Below are 12,175 nucleotides of genomic sequence, written 5' to 3'. Positions count from 1 at the left end.
CAGAAAGCATCTGCAGTTGCCAAATTGCTATGGGAGAAGTACTTCATTCATTACGGCCTTCTGTGACAGATGCACAGTGATCAGGGGAGGGATTTTGAGAGCAGTTTAATACATGAGCTACTGAGCATGCTTGGAATTGAGAAGTCGAGGACAACACCCTATTATCCTCAGGGCGACCCTCAGCCGGGAGGTTTAATAGAACTTTGCTAGACATGCTCGGAACGCTTGATGCAAAGAAAATGAGCAAGTGGAGCCAAAATATTGGACATTTGGTATATTGTTATAACTGCACTCAGAATGAAGTTACAGGCTACTCGCATTATTATTTAATGTTTGGGCGTGAAGCAAGGTTACCTGTTGATTTATGCTTTGGAACCTCCTGTGAAAATATATCACAGAGGGGTCACCTCAAGTATGTCTCTGACATGAAGAAGGACCTACAGAATGCTTATGAGCTAGGAGAGATTGTGCTAAAAAGCAGAACCAAGGAAGCAAAAGGAGATATGATCAGAGGATCACACTCTCACAATTGATGCCTGGAGATAGACTCTTAATACGACACCCTGGGATACCAGGAATGCAGACCGTTAGGGTTCCACGCCCTATGTAGTGGAGAGACAAATGCCAAATTTGCCAGTTTTCCAGTTGAAACCCGAAAATGGAAATGGTCCTGTAAAGATTCTCCATCGAAATCACATACTTCCTCTGGGACAGGGAGTACATGTTGATGCTGAGCCTACCTTGTGTAGACAGAAGTTACAAAGGAAAAGACAGAGAGCAAGGAAACAAAATTCAGAGGAGTAAGTGGAGAGGCAGGAAGAGGCCTCTGAATAAGAGAAATCAGATGAGTGCACTGACATTGGTCCAGACTCAGAGGATGAAGACACTGGAATGTGGTATGATTTACCTGACAAAAACCTGGTAAAGAGAAAGAGAGAAATTTCAGAACCTTTCAGTCTAGACCTGGAGATGGTATGAAATACAATGACTATTCAAACAGAACTATTCAAACAGAAGTGACGTTGGATAGGGGAGAGGAAATGGAATCCAACAAGTATGAAGGTGACTCAAAGCCTGCTCAGCAAATAGTGCATACAGAATCACAGTAAGAGCCACAGCTGATACAACTGAGCTCAGGAGATCTCAGAGGGTTAAGAAGACTCCTACTAGACTGATATAAGAAACAGAATCTATTGTATTTTTAAATCACGTCAGGACACAGCGCTGTCGCTCGACACAACCTCTCCGTGGCATTCTTTATTTAGACTGACACAGCATCAAAGGCAGACCCGATCAAACAACCCAGAGACCGCAGGCATCACCAATCGATCCCAGCACAATAGAACAGCACCAAATCAAATGCAGCACTGTCGATGTGTGCACTCATAACATCCCCCCCCCCCGGCAGGATTTCAAACATGAAAGGTTGACACAAAGTCCTCTAGGTGGCCAGGGCGTAAACGTGTGCGAACAGGTCGCGGGGCGGCCTGAGGCTGGGCAGGCCGAGGTGGGGAGGGAGATGGCAGGGGAAGCTGAGGCCCAAAATTGTCTGGGGCCCGTGTAGGAGCTGCATGAAGCCCCGGGGCGTCTCGCCATGCTGAGGGAATGGCTATGGTTGTGTCACCAGCTGTGTGTGGCGGAGCTGACACCTTCCGTAGACGACTGGAGTGCCACCGAGTGCCATCGCTGAGGAGGTAAGTGGCTGGGCCCAGCTGACGGGTGACTTGGAGAGGAGAGGACCAGTATGAAGCCATTTTATTGTCCCTGTGGGGCCTGCGGACCCTGACCCAGTCTGACACATTGATGTTGGCACCCTGGTTCATTTTGACTGGTCAAACCGTTGCTTCATCCGCGTCTGCTGACGAGTGACTGAGGCTCTGACCCCAGAGGGAGGTGCCTGAGGTGTGGAGGGGCGGAGCCTGTCAAGGGGCATGCACAGTTCCCGGCCTAGCATGAGAGAGGCTGGGGAGACGCCTGTGGTCGAGTGCTGTGTGGCCCGATAGTGCAGCAGAGTGTGACGGATGGCCTGCGTGAAAGAGCACCCTTGGGCCATGTGTGCTCTGAGGCCGTTCTTCAGTGACTGGTGAAAACGTTCAACGCTGCCATTGGCCTGGGGGTGGTAGTACGCAGTGCGTATATGACGGATGCCCTTGCTTTCGAGATAAGCAGTGAACTCAGCAGAGACCAGCTGAGGGCCGTTGTCAGTGGTGATGGTCTTTGGGAGGCCCCAGCGAGAGAAAAGAGAGTCCAGGAAGTCGATGATGATCTGTGAGGTCACAGTGCCGGAAGTGGTGAGTTCAGGCCATTTTGAGTGTAGATCGTAGGCGACCACCATGAAGCGTTGGTGGTGGGGAACTCCATGGATCTCACCACAAATGTCCAACTGCAGGTGTTCCCAGGGCTGAGAGGGCCAGGTGAGAGGTTGCAGGGGTGGGGGAGCCTGGTGGCCAGTCTTGCCACTCACAAGGCAGGCAGAACAGTCCTTCACCAGAGCCTCAATATCTCTGTCTATCCCCGGCCACCACACCAGGTCTCGGCAGCGCTGTTTCAGTTTCACAATGCCCAGGTGGCCTTCATGCGCCGTATTCAAAACACGTGCACGGAGAGCAGCTGGGACCACTGTGCAAAACCCACGTGCCACGCAGGTGTCGTTCCAGCAGGAGAGCTCCTGTCTGACTCAGGCGAACGCAGCCAGCTCCTCTGGGACCTTGTGAGGCCAGCCGTTCTGGATGTAGGTGCGGAGCTGGGAGAGGACAGGGTCCTGTTCGGAGGCTGCCCTCAGCTCCTGCAGAGAGACAGTGGCCTGGAGGGGTGTGTGTAGCATTTGGACAATGTCCTTTTCCACACAGTCAGTGTCCGTCTGTGGAGCTGGGGTGGAGACAGAGCGAGAGAGCAGGTCGGCGACACCATTGTCTCTGCCTGGGGTGAACTGCAGGCTGAAGTTGTACTGGCGGAGGCGGTCAGACCAGCGGTGCAGCCTCAGGGGTTTGTGGCCTGTCCCAGATGTGGACAGCAGCGCTGTCAGGGCCTGGTGATCTGTCCTGAGGGTGAAGGAGCGGCCATAGAGGTAGAGGTGCCACCTTTCACAAGCCCAGATACAGGCTAACGCCTCACGCTCACCCACGGAGTACCGCTGCTCGGTCAGGTTGAGGGCACGGGAGGCGAAGGCAATGGGCTTCTCCACACCGTTCTGGGTTTGAGACAGCACAGCCCCTATCGCTGTGGCTGATGCGTCACAGGTCACAAAGGTGGAGCTGGAGATGTCGAAGTGAGCCAACACTGGTGGTGAAGTCAGTTGAGTCTTGAGATCACGCACAGCATCACTGCATGCCTTTGACCACACCCATGGCTCGTCCTTACGCAGCAGCTGGCGCAGGGGGGCTGTGGTCGCAGAGTACTGGGGAAGAAACCTCAGGTAGTAACTTGTCATACCCAGGAGGGAGGCGACCTGGGCGGCCGAGCTGGGCTCAGGGATGGCCTGAATGGCGTCCACGTTGGATTGTAGTGGAGTTACACCGCTCGCTGACAGCCGGAACCCCACGAAGTCGATGGCTGGCACAGAGAGGACACATTTCTCAGCATTGAGAGTTAGCTTGTGCTTGGACAGGGCTGCGAAGACCATGTTGAGGCGCTTGTCGTGGATTTCACTGGTGGGCCCGTGTACCACTATATCGTCCAGATAAATGGCCACGCCCAGTATGCCAGCCATCACGGAGACCATGATTTTCTGGAAGCAGCTAGGGGCGGAGCTGAGACCGAAAGGCATCCTGGTGTAGCGAAACACTGCTGCATGTGTCACAAAGGCTGTGAGGTTTCGGCTGCTGGGGTGGGGGGGCACCTGTAAGTACCCCTGTCTGAGGTCGAGCTTGGAGAACACCTCAGAGCCATAGAACTGAGCAGTGAGTTCTTCTGTGGTGGGCAGTGGATACTTATCAGGGACCACTGCCTTATTTACTGCACGTAGATCGACGCAGACACGCAGGCCCCCCGACTTCTTCTTAGCCACCACGAGGTTTGAGACCCAAGGTGACGCGTCCACCGGTTCAATGATGCCAGCTTCCAGCAGTTGTTGCAGCTCGGCAGAGACCCCATCACGGAGAGCCAACGGGATGCGGCGCAGTGGTTGGATGACAGATTTCACAGCAGGGTTGAGGAGAGGTTGATGGGTGAAGGCGGAGAGGCAGCCCAGCCCCATAAACAGCGATGGCCACTTCTGCTGCCAAGGTGTGGCGACAGTCAGGATTGCTGCCCCCCTTGTGTCTAAGAGGGAGAACCCCAGAGCGGAGAACAGGTCCAGGCCCATCAGGTTGGCCCCACGGCGTGCCACATGAAAAACTGCATTGGGCACCAGCTTGGTTCCATAGCGGACAGTCACTTGGAGAGAGCCAACCAGATCGATTTTGGAGTCACCATACCCACAGAGGACAGCTGAGGGTGCGGACAGTGGCAGTGAACCGAAAAATTGACTGTAGGTATCAACATTCAGGAGAGACACACCTGCACCGGTGTCCAACAGCAGGGGGATGCACACATCATTAATGTTGACTGTGCATGATTTGAATGACACTGGCGCAGAGCTCACCTTGTGAATGACGGCGGTTGAAGACTGGGGGGTGTGGCCCTCTGACCCAGCCGGGGAAGATCGACAGACGTTGGCAAAGTGATTGTGCTTACCGCAGCTACGGCATGTCTGGCCACGGGCAGGGCAGTTCTGAGCCCTTGAAACATGAGACCGAGACCCACAGTTACCACAGGACTGTTGAGGGCGGGGCCGAGAACGCCGTCGTTGCAGTTGCAAGACGTCCCCAGTGGAGTCGGCGCCCGCCTCGCTCTGGTTGGGTTGCGTCCCGAGGGGCAGCCGTGAGTAGAGGGAGGAGTCGTTGGCAGCTTGACTGGAGGTGGCCACTTGCTGTGTATTTAGCATAGCAGCACACTCAGCTGCTCCCTCAACCTGTAGTGCGATGGTAATTGCTCTGGACAGCAGCAAATCGTCTTTTTCCAGCAGGAGAGTCTCACGCACCTTTGCGTTGTTGGTGTGTTCGATTAGCTGGTCGCGAACCATCTCGTCCTGAAGCGCGCCAAGCTTGCATGAGCTAGCTAGCCCTCGCAAATTAGCTACGTACTGCCGCACAGACTCACCAGGCAGTTGGTGTCGTTGACGGAATATAAATCGCCGAAGGAGGGCACTCTGTGGAGCAGCGAAATGGGTGCTCATAAGTCCCACAGCTTCGGCAAAGCTTGTGACGTTCCCCAGAGTCCCGAGCACACGATGACCCTCTGCTCCCAAGCAGTGTAGCAACAGAGCCGTCTTCCTAGCCTGGCTCACGTCGTCGAGCCCTGAGGCGATGATGTAATTTTCAAAACTATGTAGCCAGCGAGTCCATGGTACCGGAGGCTCGCCAGGTAATGCCAGGAAGGGGGCAGGTGGTGGGAGAGAGATATCAGCCATCCTCGTCGCCAATATTGTATTTTTAAATCACGTCAGGACACAGCGCTGTCGCTCGACACAACCTCTCCGTGGCATTCTTTATTTAGACTGACACAGCATCAAAGGCAGACCCGATCAAACAACCCAGAGCCCGCAGGCATCACCAATCGATCCCAGCACAATAGAACAGCACCAAATCAAATGCAGCACTGTCGATGTGTGCAGACATAACAGAATCAGTGTCAATTCCACCATCAAACCTGTGGTGAGATATGTGTCCTCAATGTATAAATGGGTAGGATGTACTATAAATGTTTGAATACTAGCCATGTTTAAAGACTGTCAAAACTCATCAGAGTGCATATCGAGTTTGCCAATTTTCAAAAGTTTATGAAGCCATGAGGACATGTCTTGTTTCGTGTGATGAGAACTGCAGTGCCCAGCATGCTGTGTACGTAAGAGGAGGGGCACGCAACTATATGTTTTAGCGCGGTTCTGTATTGGGGCATTCTGGGGATTGTCCGGGTCGGGGACTGGGAGCAGATGGCTGAATAAAGCACGTTATAATCGCGACTCCCTTGCCTGTCGTTCATGCACATGACATGGTGTCAGAAGATCTTCAAATCCACTTACCTCAATAATCGGGAACGGAGTTGGTCCGGTGAGACGAGGAATGGCAAAATTTAATCCCCCCGAGGCATTTGATTTCACACAACCGGCGGCATGGCCGATTTGGATTCAGAGGTTTTCCCGGTTTCGACTAGCAACCAAGCTAAATGCGGAGGATGGTGAGATCCAAGTCAATTCCTTGATATACGCAATGGGGAAAGATGCAGAAGCTATTTTTAATTCATTTACGTTCGAAGAGGCTTCTCACGCTAACGATTATGACAGGGTGGTCAGTAAATTCAACGAGCATTTCGTACCACGGAGAAATGTCATCCACGAACGTGCATGTTTTCACCAGCGCTCGCAGAGAGCTGGAGAGACTGTCGAGGCCTTTGTGAGGAGGAGTTTATATGAGTTGGCAGAACACTGCGAGTTCGGGGCATTAAAGGAAGTGCATATTCGTGATAGAGTTGTGATCGGAGTTGCTGACCGAGACGTGTCACAGAAGTTGCAGATGGAAGATGAGCTCACGCTAGGAAAAGCGGTGCAAATGGCCCCCCGTCAGTTCGAACTGGTTAAACAGCAAAATGCGGAAGGAATTACAGCTGAACTGGATGCAGTTAGCAAAGCACAGGGCGCCAATACCAACCGCGACCGCAGTAACGCTAGCAACCAATACAATAAGGGCGACGGAAACGCACAGCGGCCCAAAGCAGCCTGCCCCCGATGTAATCGCGTGCACGGGCAGCAGCAGGAATGCCCTGCACGCAACAGGCGTTGCAGGAAATGCGACAAGCTGGGACATTTTGCTGCCGTATGCAAAACCAGAGACGTGAGGGAGGTCGTTTACCAGGATGACGCGTATGAGGGCGAAGCGGAAAGCGAAAGCCGCCCCTACTTCCTCGGTTGCATAGAGGGGATGGATTTTGAGAAAAAGTGGCAAGTGGGGTTACCGATCTGCGGCAAGTTGGTTAATTTTAAAATCGATACGGGGGCGGACATCACTACCATGTCACAGACTGCATATAGGTCACTGCCTGAACGGCCACAGCTGGTTAAAACATCAATCGACCTGAGAAGCCCAGGGGGAGCACTGCAGTGTGCGGGGAAATTTGTGGCGTGCACGGAGAGACGGGGAAGATGCACAAAATTGGGATTTTTGTGATAAAAAGGCCAAATGCCAACAATCTATTGAGTCGCAGAACTGCATGTGAAATGGGCCTAGTTTTTAGAACAGATCAGGTTAGCGAAGATGTTTTCGGGGACATTGGATTGCTTAATTGTGAACCTGTCATCATTGAGCTTAAGCCCAATATACAGCCTTATGCCCTCAGCACGCCACGCAGGGTCCCGTTCCCTCTCATGCCAAAGGTGGACGATGAGCTGCAACGCATGCAGTCCTTGGGGATCATCACAGAAGTGACCGAGCCCACAGAGTGGTGCGCACCCATGGTGTCCGTAGTCAAAAAGAACGGCAAGATACGGATCTGTATGGACCTAAAGCGGTTCAACCAGGCTGTTAAACGCGAGCGGTTTATGCTTCCCACGCTGGAGGACATTATGCCCAAGTTAGCAGGGGCAGGGGTTTTTACAACGCTAGACGCATCGTCTGGCTTCTGGCAAATTCCGCTAGATCCCAGATGTGTAAAACTAACCACTTTTATTACTCCCAGAGGCCGGTTCTGTTTCCAGCGGCTCCCGTTCGGCATCACATCGGCACCGGAGATCTTCCAGAGGGAAATGTGCATTCTGCTGAGAAACCACAAGGGCACGGTCGTCGTCATGGATGACATACTCGTGTACGGCAAGGACCAGGACGAGCACGATAGAAACTTGGAGGCGGTACTGCAGACAATCAAAACATCGGGGCTGAAGCTCAACCGGGAGAAATGCCGCTTCAGCAGGAGTGAGTTGCAATATTTCGGGCACATCATCAGCAAAGACGGCATCAAACCAGATCCAGGCAAGATGAAGGCCATCTCAGACATGCAGAGCCCCGAGAATGTCCCTCAGGTGAGACAGTGGCTGGGTATGGTAAATTATCTGGGGAGGTTTCTACCCGAACTGTCATCAGTGCTACACTGGTGACAGTGTAGCACAGTGTAGCAATCCTCTTATCCACTGATGAGAGGATTTTGGGACCAGTTGTCCCAGCTGGGCCCGCCGCGCGACATGATGTCCGCTGCCTCGTTCTGGCTGCCAGGCACAGGAACTGCCCGAAAGGACTGCGCGTTCTGATGCACCCAACTCCACAGGTCGTAGGCTAACGCACGGCACGCAGCCGACCGCGTCCCGCCCTGCCTGTTGATATACGCCACCGTAGTGGTACTGTCCGACCTGACCAGAATGTGTCGATGTCGTAGGAGAGGAGCGAAATGACGCACCGCCAACAGCACTGCCTCCAGCTCCAGCGCGTTGATGTGCGCATTGTGACTCACGGGCCATACTCCTCTGATTGTGCCATGGCCACAGATCGCACCCCAACCTCCCAGGGATGCGTCCGTGAATAGAATCACCTCCTCCAATCTGGGTCCGAGGGGAACCCCAACCCTGGATCTGCAGGCCTCTGCCCAGTGATCCAGGTCCAAGCTCACCCCCCCGGGACCACTAACCTGTGCCGTTGGCGCAGCCGGCGGAACCGGCCCTCTCGAATAAGCCAACACTGGAGTCTCCTCATAAAAAGTAGACCCAGAGGCACCACCTGGTGAGCAGAAGACATGATGCCCAGGAGCCGACGCAGTTGACCTAATGTCACCGACCGGCCCGGGGCAAAACTGGCAAGAAGGTCCTCTAACCCCTGCCACCGCTCCTCCGAGACGGAAGCCAGCATCCTCCCTGAGTCCAACGCTAATCCCAGATAGGTGGTTTCGCGTGACGGCCAGGGAGCGCTCTTCTTCCAGTTTACCGTGAGACCCAGGTCTGACATGTGCGAGACCAGGCGACTCGTGCGTTCCATAGCCAGCCGGTGATCTGGGGCTATCAGAAGCAGATCGTCCAAGTAGTAGGCTATAACGTAACCCTGGGCGAATAGCGGAGTGAGAGCCGCCTTGACGCACATCGAAAAGACCCGTGGGGCCAAACTGTGGCCGAACGGGAGGACTTTGTACTCGTAACACGTTCCCTGAAACGCGAACCTGAGATATTTCCAGTGGTGACCCACTATCGGGACATGGAAATATGCGCCCTTGAGGTCCACAGATGTGAACCAGGCTCCGCTCGATATCATGGCTAGGAGCTGGGGGACCGTCAGCATGTGGAATGATTCTTTGCGCACCCAAGTATTGAACCATTTCAGATCTAGAATCGGCCGCATGCCCCCCGATTTCTTGGGCACGAGGAAATATCTCGAATAAACCCCTATTTCCTCTGTGCCTCTCTCCACCACCTGTATCGCGTCTTTGGACAGCATCTCCAATATTTCCTGCCGCAACACCTCTGCTTCGGCAGGTGAATAGATCAGCGTCTGACGTATGCCCGTGTAAGGGGGAGGACCCTGCTCGAACCGAATCTCGTGCCCATGCCTGACCGTCCGGAGGATCCACTCTGGTACACCCGGCAGCGCCTGCCAGCGTGCATAATGGGGAGACAGAGGGCGCGTGACGCGCTGTGTCTGGCGGTCGAGAAATAGGCTGCCATTCCGGTCCAACCTCCGAGCTCTCCACGGAAGTGTTGAGAGGCTCCCACGACGGACCGCGTCCCGTATGGGGAGCGAATATGTGCAGGATTTTGCCCAACATAAGGTGGGAGCGCGGAAAAATCAGCATCAGCATGCGCGCACCCAGCACCCTCTCCGACTGGCCAGACAGCGAGTCACGCGCCCCGGTAACCCTGCTTTACGCACGGGAAAACCCAGCGCGTAACTCCGGACGCCTGTCTGATGGGATAAACTAATTTCATTCCCATCTGACAGCTCATGGTTATCCGAAACAGGCATAGATACAGAGCTCAACAACCCATAACCTTGTGTACGGTTTGAAACAGAACTGATCTCAGCGGTATAATTCACATAGCCTACACCCTGTGAAGCTAGTGAACCCGTTGCCGTATCTGGAACATCTTCGTTTCTTCTGACTTGCTTGCAGAGTCCGGTGGCATGTGACACAACATTACTCACTACACCATGTGCGTGTGGAACAAAAGTAGCATCGACATCACCAACATTATATGACAGACCACCCACCGTAGAATAATCTACAGACGAGGAACACGAAGGATAAAATGCAGAACTGAAATCTTTATTCATCAACATGTTCCCCTCATTGCATGGTAAAACCTTGCCACCAGTGGCCATAACATCAATACCTGCAATGTTCGAACAGGGGGTGTGGGGGTCTGTCGTGCACCGTTAGCGGCGGCGCGGATCTCCCGAGCTGGAACCCCTGGTCTGGTGCTCGTACTTCCGCTTCACGTCAGGCTGAGGACCACCCGCGCCGCCTCCGCCAGCGTGGTGGGACTGACTGTGAGCCCCAGGGGCTGGCGCGGGGCCAACCGACTGGCTCTTGTCGTAGTTCTTGCGGCGCTTCGAGGCTCGACCTCGCCCCCCCTGCGGCTGGGGCTTCGGAGAGCCTTGAGCGCGTGCCGGAGGCTGCGCGGGACCCTTCTCTTTGAAGGTCTTAGCCAGCAGCTCCGCGTTGGCCAGGTCGTGACGGATCTTTTCCAGTGCTGGCTCATCCACACCGAAAAGACCGTCCGTGTTGATGGGGAGCTTGCGGATCATCTTAACGACCCCGTCCTCCAAGCGACAGTCCTTCGTCCAGAACTCGCGCCTCAGCAGGACTGAGGAGGACAGAGCCGCACCCAGGTTCACCGCGGCATCACGGAGGAACGTGCCGATGATCTGAGAAGCCCTCCAAGCCTCGTCCAGGCGTGAGGCATCGGTGTCGTCATCCCCCTGGCTCTCACTGTCCACCGCCCGCGCCAGATGACCAGCTGCCAGACCAGCTGTGGAGATGGCCGCTGCGGAGCGGAGAACACTGAACCAGATTTGGCACGCGTGGTCGTCCATGGACGCTATGTCTGGCGAGGGATGTTTGATCGTCATCTCCGCCTCCTTGCTCTCCGGTTCGCGTAGCTTACCAGGGTAGAGCCGGGGAAAAAGAAATTTCTCCACAGTGGGGGGCGGCATAGAAGCAGGAGACCAGCCGGCAACCGTCAGGTGGCTCTTGGTGTTCACTTTAACAGTGGAGCGCACCTTCTCTGGTTCCGGCCACGTGGCTTTGATGGAGTCCGTGATGGGGGGGAAGGGCGAAATGTGCTTCGGGTCTTTGCGCACCTCCACCGAGGCAGAGAACGCCTGATCCATTCCGGGCGTCACCGAGGCATGGACTGGGGCAACTCTTGTGGTCCCCGTCGAAGCCAAGGCCCTCTCGAGGAAAAAAGGGAAAAAGTCGTCGAACTTTGCCTCCTCCTCGGACCCTTCCTCTGGGACTTGGTAGGAGCAAGATCCGCCATCTTGAGTAGCAGCCTGCGGAACCGCCGGTGGGCACATGTGGTCCTGGCTCCCAGGTAGCACAGCAGAAACCAACGAGCCCGGCCGGGGTGGGATCTCGATCACACCGGCACCAACCTGAGTGGAAAAGGCGTGTGAAACCCAGCTCGTCCGTCGACTGAGCGGCCATGGAGCGCACACCATGCATGGTGGCACCTCTAGGCTAGCTGCAGTCTCCCGAACATGAGCCATGCTAGGATGGTCGCTGCAAAAAGGATGGAAATCGCCAGCGTCCTTATTCCTGTGGCAACAACTATAAAACTCGGCGAAAAGAACATCGACGTCGACGTTAACACCAGCCATAGTGACGGAGAAAACCGCACTATTGTCAAAATAGAGAAAATAGCTAAGCTAGCTAGCAATGAAGAAAAAACCCGCAACAGAGCTCAGCGCGACACGTCTTCCCTTGAAGGAGGCTCTAGTCGAACTGACGAGTGATGTGGTGACGCATGTCAAGTGCAGTTGTGGGCGGGGCTTAGGGGATGCTGTCGCATGAGCGGTGAATTTCAGAGCCTAGCGTCGCCAGAGGCGAGGTCAGAGGGCAATATGTAAATATAGCACTACGGAGTAGCGATAATAGAACTGAAGACGACAGCACTGCCCATGCTTTGTTATGACGTTCGGTGTTACAGTGCTGCCTTCTATTGGTT

The sequence above is a fragment of the Lampris incognitus genome, chromosome 12, assembly GCF_029633865.1.
Source record: "Lampris incognitus isolate fLamInc1 chromosome 12, fLamInc1.hap2, whole genome shotgun sequence".
Lineage (NCBI taxonomy): Eukaryota > Metazoa > Chordata > Actinopteri > Lampriformes > Lampridae > Lampris > Lampris incognitus.
This window is presented reverse-complemented; position numbering follows the sequence as displayed.